A 13,073-nucleotide genomic window follows, 5' to 3' on the forward strand; every position below is an offset into this window, starting at 1 on the left:
TGGTACAATACTTTTTTTTTAGGTTTACTTTAGCTTATTTATTAATACTGTTACGTTCCAATAATACATAATCTTTCAATAAATAAGCTAAGCCCACCTCAACTTTTCAATTCAATAATCCGGCCCTTGAATTTAACTAATTGAATAGCACTGTTTTGTGGGTTTAGAATGACAGGAAGGTGAGTAAATGAAGACCGAATTTTCATTTTTGGGTGAACTAACCCTTTAAACTTTGTAATAAGTGATTCACACGTGTACATGTATTGCAAGGCAGAAGTGAATTGCACACTGGCAACAGTGAACAACACTAAAACAGGCATTCCCTTGGTTGCAGACACATTTGGTTGAGGATTACCTTAGTTGTTCCTATGCTTTCATCATTCCATGTATAATGTTCTCCCAGGGAGATGATGTTTTGCTGTTTGATCACTCAGTGTAATCACAAACCAGAAGCTGCCAAAACACATTGTGGTTTGTCCTGTCATTCTGCGGTGTACAGTTCATCTCTGTTTGGTTCACGTCTGTAGTATGCAAGGTTTCAAAATAAGTAAAAACAGTATCTGTCTATCAGTAGCAGCCAAAGCGTATGATGTAGCTTTTTAAAAAAGTTTTCTTTATGTCAGGGTTAGTTTAAATCTTTCTTAAATAACAATAACTTAAATTTAAAAAATGTTAAATCATTTGAAAAAAGTCGGAATGGAATGTCCTAATTTTGATAGTTATGTAAATGTGAGTGCTTGTGAATGTAATGAAAGTGAATGACTAGGGTTCAAATTGTTCTAACAGACGTTCTCAGAAAATCAGAAATGATCAATCAGTCGACCACAACAGACACAAGGAACAGTGATCAGTGACCGAGATCATATTTCCTTATTACTGCCATTTTATGCCCAATGCATACACTGTACGTCACACACAATATTGGAAATATGGCTTGGAAATCTGCCCTGTGACTTTAATGAACTATTAAATGACAGTGATGATTTTGAACATGGACATTTGTGAGAGCTGGCTTCCTGTAAACACACAGATGTATTTCTGGGTGGCCGTGTGTGATAGAGGGTCAGCGCTTGCGCGCTTGCGTGTACAGTATGTTGGTGTGTCTTGCGGTAAGACCTTGGTTTCCTCTGTTGACTGAGGGCTTTATTGCAGAGCTATTGTACCCAAACATTTTCTTTGGCCTCTGATTTCAGATCCACCACAAACAGGGTCTCATTGCCAACCTTTGTGTTTCCTCAGCTGGGGGCTAACCTCTATTAAACTCCCTTCTATTATAAAGAATCTCTCGCTCTCCCTCTCTCAGTTCTTTTCCCTTGATCATTCGGTAAAATGCACATTTCTGTCTCCATATTTCTCACAAAATGGCTTTCTCTCTGCTGTAAAAATACAATGTCTACTCTTGCGTGTCTGAGACCGATTTGGTCGAAGGCTTTATTCTTAAAGGAAACGTTATGCTCGTAATGCCTGAGTAATGTGGTTCAGGGATCCAGACTAAAAATAACTATAAAAATACTGGACCACTGGCTCCTAAAATTAAAGCATATAAGAGCCAAATTACTTTTTGAGATGCCAAATTACAGAATCACTCAGTATAGATGGTTATGAAGCAAATGTTCTTCATTTGGACATAACTGCAAAATGACTCACGATTCAGTGAGTCAGTTGTCAGCTCAGTAACTGCTTGAACAGTGAGCGAGTTGTTAGAGTGATTTAAAACGGTCGAGTTCAAGACTAATATGCGAATCTTTTTGACTGATTCATCTAAGAGTAATTTAGTTACAGGATGCACTGCGTTTGCTGTTATGTGCAACAAGGAGAAATCAGCATGGAAACTAATATGAATCTGTGCAGAAAACACTGTTGTAGACTGTTTTAAATCCAAATATTGAGTTTCCCAATGGCAACTAGTTTTTAAATTCATGCACATTTTTTTTTTAAATGGCCATTCACACCAAGGATAACTGTAACAATAACTATAAAGTTTTATAATAGTTCTAATTTTATGTGAATAGGTATATAAGTCCATACCACAACTATAACAATAATGACAAGGAAGAGTGATATTGGAATCACTTTCAGAATGATTTTTCCAACTGATGAACAATAGTACACTGACTATTGTGACTATTGTACAAAAGTACGACTTCTTCTTCTTCGTCTTCTTCGTCTTCATCATCTTCATCTTCTTCGTCTTCATCATCTTCATCTTCTTCGTCTTCTTCGTCTTCATCTTCTTCGTCTTCATCTTCTTCGTCTTCATCGTCTTCATCTTCTTCTTCATCTTCTTCGTCTTCATCGTCTTCATCTTCTTCTTCATCTTCATCGTCTTCATCTTCATCGTCTTCATCTTCTTCGTCTTCATCTTCGTCTTCTTCATCTTCTTCTTCGTCTTCATCTTCTTCGTCTTCGTCTTCATCTTCTTCATCTTCATCTTCTTCATCTTCGTCTTCAGCTTCTTTATCTTCTTCGTCTTCATCATCGTCTTCATCTTCTTCTTCTTCGTCTTCGTTTTCTTCATCTTCTTCTTCTTCGTCTTCGTCTTCGTCTTCATCTTCTTCGTCTTCATCTTCTTCATCTTCATCTTCTTCTTCGTCTTCATCTTCTTCATCTTCGTCTTCATCGTCTTCAGCTACTTTATCTTCTTCGTCTTCATCATCGTCTTCATCTTCATCTTCTTCTTCTTCGTCTTCATCTTCTTTGTCTTCGTCTTCGTCTTCTTCATCTTCGTCTTCGTCTTCGTCTTCGTCTTCGTCTTCATTTTCTGCGTCTTCATCTTCTTCGTCTTCATCTTCATCTTCATCTTCTTCATCTTCATCTTCTTCTTCGTCTTCGTCTTCGTCTTCTTCATCTTCTTCGTCTTCATCTTCTTCATCTTCTTCGTCTTCATCTTCGTCTTCTTCATCTTCTTGTTTTCGTTAATAGAAATGAGGCTGAAATCAAATAAAATATAAATATTACATTAAAGAATTACAATTGACCAATGTTGCCATGGCAACTAAATGAAATAAAATAAGTTGAAATTGAAGAACTATAATCACTAAAACTAAAATAAAATAAAAATTTAATTGGAAATATTTTTTTTAAAATGATGCACATAATGTGAAAAATGCACATAACAAATTTAAAATGTATTAAATCATAAATAAATAAAAAAAATTTAATTTGATTAATTTTGGTATATAATAATGTTACAATATATTCAATATAATATACAATAATGCTAAATAATAATAAAGATATATAAATAAATCATATAAAAAAAGAAATATTCTAAATCAACACATTGTACTCTTTTGAATTTTCTGGGGAAACTGCTTACAAACTCATGGCGTTAATCTGATTTGCATGGAATTTGTTTCACCTGAAGACACTTGACAAATATTTTAATCATTTCCACAGATTTGAGCCAATTACATTTTGTGGCCTATTGACCCTTTTCAAATACTGTGATGACACACAGTTATCGACATCGCAAATCTAATAAAGTTTTTCAGATTTAAATTTGTACACATTTATAACGCTATATATCCTTGCCAGCAAATGGCTAAAGAAATGAATTAACGCTGCTGTGAGGGTGTTCCTGATACAACATCTTTTGACAAAAAATGTGTCATCTTTCTCTCTTCTGATCAATCTCTCTTTTGTAAAGTCGTGAAAACAGATAGAAGTTTACCCAACTATGACAATTTCCACTAGGAAATTGGGTCCATAATGACTAATTGACTTATCATGGTGCTATAGTGTTCAGACCGCCAGCAAAAATCAGATGTTCTGCATATCCAGATTTTATCCAGATGGGTTTTTGAAAGTCTGGACAGATTTAAACCTCGAATGGAGGTGGTTTGAAATGCGATTCTAATCAGATTTTCACAGATGTGGACGCTCTGACTGCTCAAATTGGATTTCAAACTACGTCACTCTTAGCGCGAGACACAACGATAACGCCAAAACTGGTGACGAAAAGGCCAGAAGTATTAACAGTGTTCAAATGGTATTTCCAAAGATTTCTGCGTTTTCCTGTGCGACAGTGGAGATCTGCATCCCAATTTTCCTCTCTTGACCTACTTGATGATTGCCGCTTGGTTATTTATTGTTGTAATAAATAAGGTCTTATGAGGCTTTGCTTTTGAGTAATGGTTGATTTGTATAAATCACACGAATGTTTCTTAGTCTGAAAGCTGGGGAAAGTCTGGATTTATATCAAAGTTTATAGAAGAGGTCAAGGTCACAAGCACTTAACCTCTCTCATATAGTGGGGAAGTGCACATCTGTACTGCAGCTTTCCAGCTGCACTCGTCTCCTAACCTTTCCTTCTTCCCTTTCTCCACGTTTGGAAATTTACAGGTGTTAGGTCAGCTGCTTTATGTTGTTATGATATTGTTGAAAGGGAGTTTTGAATTTCCCATGACTTCTTCAAAGAGTATCATCATGAAAGCACTGTATGACGCTTGAGAGTATGTTCTCTTAATATTGTTTTAACAGACGTTATGAGAACAAAATTTCTTAAAATTCCCTTCTGCTTTTTGGGAATTTGTATGAAACTCAGATTTACAAACCAACTTAATTTTTATATTTCACCAAGCTACTTGTAACATTTGGTGGTTTTAATATAAACGCTCTCACATATTCTTGAGCACGATCTTCAACTCTGAGCAAGGTTCAATGTGTCTGACTTTTGAACTGAAGGAGGAGGATAAATGTACTTTTGGCTATAGGGATATGAAATGGGGAATGTGAGTGTGGAATCGGAATGAGATGTTGCCTGGGGAAAACTTTAAAGTTGTAGAAAGTGGCAAAGATTTGAAAAGCTCCCGTTGTGAGTCTTGTGGAGAAATATGAGGGTGTGAAGATGGATGAAACAAAGGCGTTCAGTCAAAAGCATGACATTTTGTATAAAACATGAGCTCAAGCTTGTTCAAATTAAGCTGCTTTGGAGATTTATAAGGATTTTAATTGAATAGAAAGTAAAAACAGGATTTTTTTTTTCTATAATTATCAGTTATATTATCTGATTATTTTATTGTATTTTTTATATTTATTTTTTTATTTATATTTTGTACTTTTTATATCAGAACTTATTAACTGGTTTTGCATCAAGACTAAAATTTTACATTAAACATCAAGTGGTGATTGATACAATATTATTTATTATTCATTTAATTAATTAATTCAATTATTTAGTTTCATGCTTTCGGTCGCGTATAATTCACAAAACACATTGTGGTCGACAATGTTTATTGTGGTGATATTAAACAAATGTGTTGAATATAGTAGGACATATTTTCTTTTATGCAGTTTTATTCAGGATGAAGACATTTCATGTTGGCATCTGTCTAATTTAATATTTTGTCTACAGAATCATTTATTCAAATATTTAGAGTTGAATAGTTTGATTGGACACATGGCCTTTAACGGTAAAAATAAAAGATACGGAAAGCTATTCCCTATTTTTTGTCATCCTAATATGCACAATTATAAGATTACCTGCATTTTATCATTTTTCTGTTGCAAAATTTTAATCGAAATAGATCTGCAACTCATTTTTGTGTTGCGATGCACTATTTGAAATGGAGCTCATATCATTATATTAAGTCTATAACAAAAAATACATTAGAGATGATCTGTGTTGTTGGGCATAATGCATTACAAGTAACAATAATGCAGTCAGATTACTTTTTTGATGTAACGATTAAAGTTAAGCCACTTTAAAAATGTACACATTCATATTTGAGTTACTTTATTAAAAAGTAATGCACGTTACTTTTCAGTTCTTTTCATTTAAAAGTAAATTTGAATTCTCTCTTCTCTATAACGTAATCACATGCACATGCGTGTGTAGGAACAGACAAAAAGTACAAAAGTAACAAAACATATAACTTTCAATAAAGAGAGTTTTAGGTAATTTAAGATGTATTTTGTATGGCATACATAGCTCAAGGGGTCAGGAAATATGTGTTTTTTAAAAAGAAAATGAAGGTGTATGTTATGTTGATGAATTACATTACTGTGTTAAACGTGCAAAAATAAAAAAAAATAAAAACCGGCAAGGCTTGAAAGAGAGCAAGCCTCAGCCAGGTGAGAAAAAGTAGTGCAAAAGTAATGCAAAACATTACTTTCCATAAAAAGTATCTAAGTAATGTAATTAGTTACTGAGTAACGCGATATTAGCCCCTTTCACACATACAGTCTTTACTGGTAAATAACCCGTGCAGATCATGTGTGAACAGGACCATTTCAAATATACCGGTAAATTGGTTCCGGCAATTTACCAGTTAGGGAATTTGTAACATTACCAGTATATTTATTGGTATATGCTCTGTGTGAATGAGTGATTTGGGCCAATCAGAAGCCATTGAAAAAGCAACGGCTCTGAGCCATTCATAAAATTGTGACGCAGATGACGCGTTTAATTCTGCACTGTTTACAAATTTCTTCAAATTGTAGTGATACTGAAACTAAAGCGCTTTTCTTCGTCCGGCAGGATGAAGAGATTTTTAAACAACTTTAGAGGTCACTTTCGGTTGATGACATCATCACAGAGTTTACCGATATTTTTGAACTGATGTGTGAATGGTATATTACCGGTAAAAAGCCAGAACGCCGTTGCTTGTGTGAACAGCAGATTTTTCAATTTACCGGTAAAGTCGTTCTCTCAATTTTACGGTAATTTACTGGGATTGCTGTGTGAAAGGGGCTATTGTAACGCATTACTTTCGAAAGTAACTTTCCCCAACACTGGAGATTTAAATTGTAAAATTTTAGCAAGACAACTTCCAAGAAAATGCATTATTAAGAGTATTTTCCCTTTTGACAGTACTCTCTTTAATTCAAAGAATATTGTGTAATTTGCTGGTGTAAAGTGAGCTATTTGTCCATGAAGTGACTGATGGATGAAGTGCTTATGGTAAAGCTCAGCAGATCCTGGCCCCGTTCCCGGTCACACCCTCAAATCCAACTTTCCCCTAGCTAACATCCCGTTTCCTGTTCTAACACCTCACCAACTCCGTCTTCCCCTTTTTCTCCCACACATTCCCTCACGCTCACTTGTCATTCCTCTTTTTTTTCCTTCTGACTATCTCTCTTGCTTCCCTCAAGGTCAGTCGAGACGCCACAGCAATAACGCAGAGGGCGACACACAGAGCTTTGAAGTGGTTTTTCAGGGACAGAATCACCTGGAGTTGTGAAGTTGTACGTAAGGACTAAGGTATTTGTTCTGGTGCTGCTGTGGTTATGGGTCTCTTGGGTGGCCCCCACGGGCCCTTGAAGATTCCGGAGAGAGGGAGCAAACGGACAGGATTAGGGCCAGGTCCAGCCAGAAGTGGAACTAATGGGTCCATGTGTGCACAGACACTTCTGAAGACCAGATGCTGAGGGGAGAAGGGGGTCTCGTTCTCTCACACCATTGTTCCTCAATAGAGACAGGAAGTGAGAAGGAGAGTAAAAATAGTTTGAAGTGGTGTGCAGTTTATACTGTGATGTTTGATATCACCCAATCATCATATATGTGACCCTGGATCGCAAAACCAGTCACAAGTAGCACGGGTACATTTGTGGCAATAGCCAACAATACATTGTATGGGTCAAAAAAAAAATCTTTATTTTTTTGTGAGTGAATGCAGCACAATCGCGAACATAAATGCACAACTTTAAAGGCGATTTTCTGAATGTTTCGATTTTTTTCCATCCTCAGATTCCAGATTTTCAAATAGTTGTATATCGGCCAAATATTCTCCTATACAACCATACATCAATGGAACGTTTATTTATTCAGCTTTCATCACAATTTAAAAAAAATGACCCATGTGACTGGTTTTGTGGTCCATGGTCACAATATATATATATATATATTCACCCTATAGAAGATACACTTCAAGAAGATACACTCCACCCTGCTACATATATATATATGTGTGTGTGTGTGTAGCATAAGAGAGTTCTTTCAAAAACATTAAAAAATATTATAATATTTCAAACTTTTGTCAAACTTCAGTCAAAAGTTTGAAATATTATAATATTTTTAAATGTTTTTGAAAGAACTCTCTTATGCTACATAGTAACAGTAGTAAACAGTACTATTGTAAAATATTATTACCTATTTTAATATATTAATTGATTCATTCTCCGAACCGCTTTTATCCTCTGGAGAGTTGCAGGAATGCTTTCGCCTATTATTTTAATATATTTTACCTTTTAAATTAGCTGAATTGTGTCAGCATCATCACTCCAGTCTTCAGTGTCACATGATCCTTCAGAAATCATTCTGATAAGACGACGCTGAAAATTCAGCTTTGACATCACAGAAATAAATTGCATTTTAAAACATATTCAAATAGAAAATAGTTATTTTAAATTGTAATAATATTTCACAATATTACTGTGAATTTTCGATCAAATAAATGCAGCTTTGGTGAGCAGAAGAGACTTTCAAAAACATTTTAAAAAAAATATTCCAAACTTTTGACCAGTAGTGTATTTTATACATTTGTATGGGCATGAAATGTAAATGAATTGTTGCATGAATGTATGAATGTTTATTAATTTTATAACTGCCCTATCCAGCTTATTTTTAACGCAAAAGCGGATTTGGCCATTGAATGTGTCTGGCTTCCGTTGTCATTCGCTTCCAGTTATTTCCAAAACAGCTTGTTATGCTGCTTGATATTGCAAACTGGTATTTCTTACAATACCAGTTTGCAGTACAAATAGTTTTACCGTTTAATGCAATTGTAATTCTTTGTTATTCCCTATAGCTGTTAATCGGAAAATAGCTTACTTCACAGTTTCAAAATAAGGTTGATAAAGCTGGAAAGAAAAAAAACTGAAAGCGAGATAAAATCCACAGTAGGAGGAACAGTAAACATTCACACAAGTGACCTTCCTCTGTGCCTTGATTATTGAAACGAATTTGTGTATTTTACATTTTAAAATATGATAGAGTATTGATTTAGAACAGATGATGTATCGTATTTTCCTGTGGATGAGTCAGGTCTTGGCTGGGACGGGGATTGGGAGGTGGTGTTTTTTGGCAGAAGGCTTCTTCTTTCACTTGGATTAATCTCTCTCACCTTTTTCCTCCCTCTAAAAAAAGGTCCTGATAATGGTTTCAGACTTAATGGCCTAGAATAAAATAAAAAAAGATGTATTTTTCTAAGTGCAGCCCAACAGTTTTAACATTTGTAATGTGCCAGCTGTTGCAGCGTCTTGAACGTGCAGCTTCAGACTAACAGAGGGCAGCGTCTTCCTGTGGTTCAAATACTAAGTGTTAGTCATTCGAATGATCATCTTCGAAAAACATGATGAACTATATCATATTAATACAAAATGTTTGAGGACAGATGGTAAAAGGTTTTTTTGCGGGACTTAATCTACTTTGTTGGCAAGGAATCAGAATCCATCTGATTTTTATGAACTTCTATGCGGTCATCATTTTCACATAATTGTCTTAACACTTTGTTTTAGATCATAGTTCAGGCTTGACATCAAATCCTGAAAATCTGGGAGCTTTTATGCAGAATTGGGATCAGTCAAAAGGTTTCTACATTCTGGCTTGCAATGATCAACGCCTGACTTGTAACACTTTACAAGTGCAGACTTTGGTAAAACCGGCCCGAAAATCTTCTGTAAAGCACTGTAGTAGCTAGTAACAGTTTTATATTGACATTTGAGGCATTTTGCTGGTGATCTTATCCAATGTTTAGCTTGCTCTTATCCAGAGAAAATTACAAACATCTTTTAGTGTGTTCATGTTAAATCTGGCATAGAAGAAGAGAGAAAAGCCCCTTTCACACAGAGATTCCGGAAAATACACGGATAAAGTGACCCGGGATTTGACCCGGGTTCGTTTGAAAATGGTTAATTCACACTGCCAGTGATTTGCCGGAATCAGAGAGCGCGTTCACACACAACCCGGGTATGTCCCGGATAGACGCGTGACGTTATGATCTTCGGCGCGGATTGCAAGGAGCTCTCGGGTCTCTGCTTCAGTCCAGTTTGCAGACATCTTTTCGTTCTTTCTTGTATCGATGACGAACACAAACTTTCTTCAGTGGCACGATAACTACGTCATTGCGAAGGCTCGTGCATCATCACTACGACACACCCCTTACGGCATTTGTCCTGGCTTTTGTTCACACAGCGCGCGTTCTGGGTCTGAACACGGCAATGTTACTAGGTCCCCAACCCGGCATCGATCCCGGCATTAAACCCGGGTCGTGTTTGCGTTCACACAGAAGGCGTTCCGGCAATTTGCCGGCAATTTGCCGGGTTCAAAGTGCTGTGTGAATGGGGCTAAACTCTGACACATTTCAAACAGGTGTCATATGATTATGTTTTCATGCATCTTGGCATTGTATGTGATTTTAGCTAGTAGGACATGTTCCTGGATCAATGTCCTGGTCCTGGAACAAAGTTTCTCTCAACCAATCAGATTTGCGGGATAAGGAAGGTACGGAGTTAGACCTGGGATTAGGAAGTTTAGGAACATAACAATGTTATTATCAATTATCTCCCAATAGGTTTAGGGGAATCTTGTTATATTCAGTCCTTTTCAGTTCTTTCATCATCTACAGGCCGATATCATAATTTGATTATGAAGCGTTCAGGAAAACGCTGCTAATTGCTAAATATGCAGTGTTTGTTTCAAAGTATGTCATGCATATCTCAAGCTCTTTGTTTAGGAGGGATGTGAATGGTGATATTTGTCAGGCACCAAATGGGGATGCGAGCGCTAGCAGAGGACATCGCCTCCCGTATGTGTTTATCAGAGTCTATCCTCCGTTACGCTGGCAGAGAAGAAACTGAGGCAAGGCCAGATGGGAACTATTACTGTCCCTCTCAGTGATTCAGTCTGCTTTATTGGCATTACAAGATACGCTATGTGTGTATTGCTTAAGCAGTTGCGGATTAGCTGAAGACAGTAAAAAGAATAAACTGTAAACAAAGCAAGAAAAAATATTAGTAGTAAGAATAATACAATAAGAAGTCAGAAAAGTAGTCCACGGTACTTTCAGAAACATATTAAATCGTTTAGGCACTGTCAGAACGTATTTATTTAAAAATATAGTTCGTCCAATAATGTATATTCATCATTTACTCACCTTCAAGCCATTCCAAACCTGTTTGTGATTTTTGTAATTAACTATCAGTTATGATATTTTTATGACACTTTTCCATACTGGCAAGTTATTATTTTTCTCTCTAATTTATCTCTGTCTTTCTGTACTTTTAAATTGATCTGATTGCTATTTTTAATGGGTTCTCATAGTCTTATGATGGCTAGTTCTAATATGATACAACGTTTATATGGGAGAATTGTTTCTTAAAACGTCAGGAAATGGGTAAATTATACAATATCAAAAAAATATATAAATTACTACATTTTGAATTGGATAACTCAAATTCAAAAGCATACACTCTTAAAAATAAAGGTTATTTATTGCCATTGATGGTTCCATGAAGAACCTTTAACATCCATGGAATCTTTTCATTGTACAAAGGGTTTTTTATAGTGGTAAGATTTTTAAAATGTTCTTCACACTAAGAAAGAAAAATGTTTTTTTTTAAGAAAGGTTCTTTGTGGAGCCAAAAATAGTTCTTATATGGCATCGCTGTTTTGGATGTTTTTTAAGAGATGACTGCGAGTGAAATGTTTTGACATTTTTGTGTTGATGCTAACTAGTTTGTTTGTGCGTCTTCTAAACGCTATAGGATGAAAGAGGTTGATAAGGATGAAAGTTTAAGCAGGTGTTAAATTTCGAAACTAAATTCGTTCTGCAAGTCGTCCAGAGGTCTCTCGTGCTGATTTAGTATTCATCGTTTGAGATGTCAGTCCCGCTGAGAGAATACAGTGTGAGTTCTGATGTGATGGCCAACATCAGGTGAAAAGAAGCATGATGCAATATGACTCACCCTCAGTTGACCGAAATGAATTCAACAGCAACAAGCCAGCCTTCATCTAGTGTTACACTCCCTCCATCATCCAGAAGCGCTGGCAGAGAAGCAGAAAGAATGATGTAGGAATGTCGGAGTGAAATCCTTTGGCAGAACTGGGTCTTGTTTGCACAGTAAACCTCACAGTCTTGTGTAGCGCCATGAAGGGAAATGCCCACATTGTTGAGTTGGGAGACCCTGGTTACGGTGGAGCGAGGGGCCTCCACCAGGCAAGTTTGGAGAAACAACAGGATGAAGGTCAGCTAATATAGCAGTTAATTCCACTTCCCTGTCCCCATGGCTCCCAGCTGGGGTTTATTTGAAGATCCCAGACGTCAAAGTCACCGAGTACTTTGTTCGGCTGGTGAGTGCCGCAGGCCAGTGCCAATACTTGGGAATATTAATGTATTCTGATGAAACGGGGGGTCAATAGGGATTGCCTGTGAAGGATGGAAAATTCCATGCTCTCATCGTACTGTTGTATTTCTGTCCACACTTTTTTGGTGTTGTATTCCCATTGGGCTGTTAATCCAACAGCGCTTGACAGTGGACTTTCATTTTTTTCACAGGGAACACTCCGATATGATATTATTTAATGTCTGATGAATCAGTGCGTTAAGGTTTTAATCTTCCCGGGACCTGCGCTGCACTTCAGTAATGCGTGATTTGATTGGTTAGCTTTTTTCAGTGGTTATATTCCTTGAAGATCTTTCAGTGAAGTAACTTGTATTGTGCTACAGTCATGAATGTCACCTTAAAACTTAAAGGCTTTTTGAGGAAAGAGATCAAACCTTTTTTGCCTCGTGGATGATAAAACGGGTGAAGAAATCCCATAGACTTACACTCGAAGGGGTGGTATAATGCTCTTTTTTCAAGATGTAAAATAAGTATTTGATGTCCCCAGAGTGTGTATGTGAAGTTTTAGCTCAAAATAGCACACAGATATGTTTATATCTAGTATGTCTACAGATATGTAGATATGTTTATAGCATGTTAAAATTGTCACTTTTTGAGGGTGAGCAAAAACGCACCGTTTTTGTGTCTGTCCCTTTAAATGCAAATGAGCTGCTGCTTGCTGCACAGAGGGCGGAGCTTCAAGAGCTTGTGTCCTTTTACCTCACACAGACATGCACTGAAAATGTCTA

This window comes from Phoxinus phoxinus (genome assembly GCF_949152265.1).
Source record: "Phoxinus phoxinus genome assembly, chromosome: 1".
Lineage (NCBI taxonomy): Eukaryota > Metazoa > Chordata > Actinopteri > Cypriniformes > Leuciscidae > Phoxinus > Phoxinus phoxinus.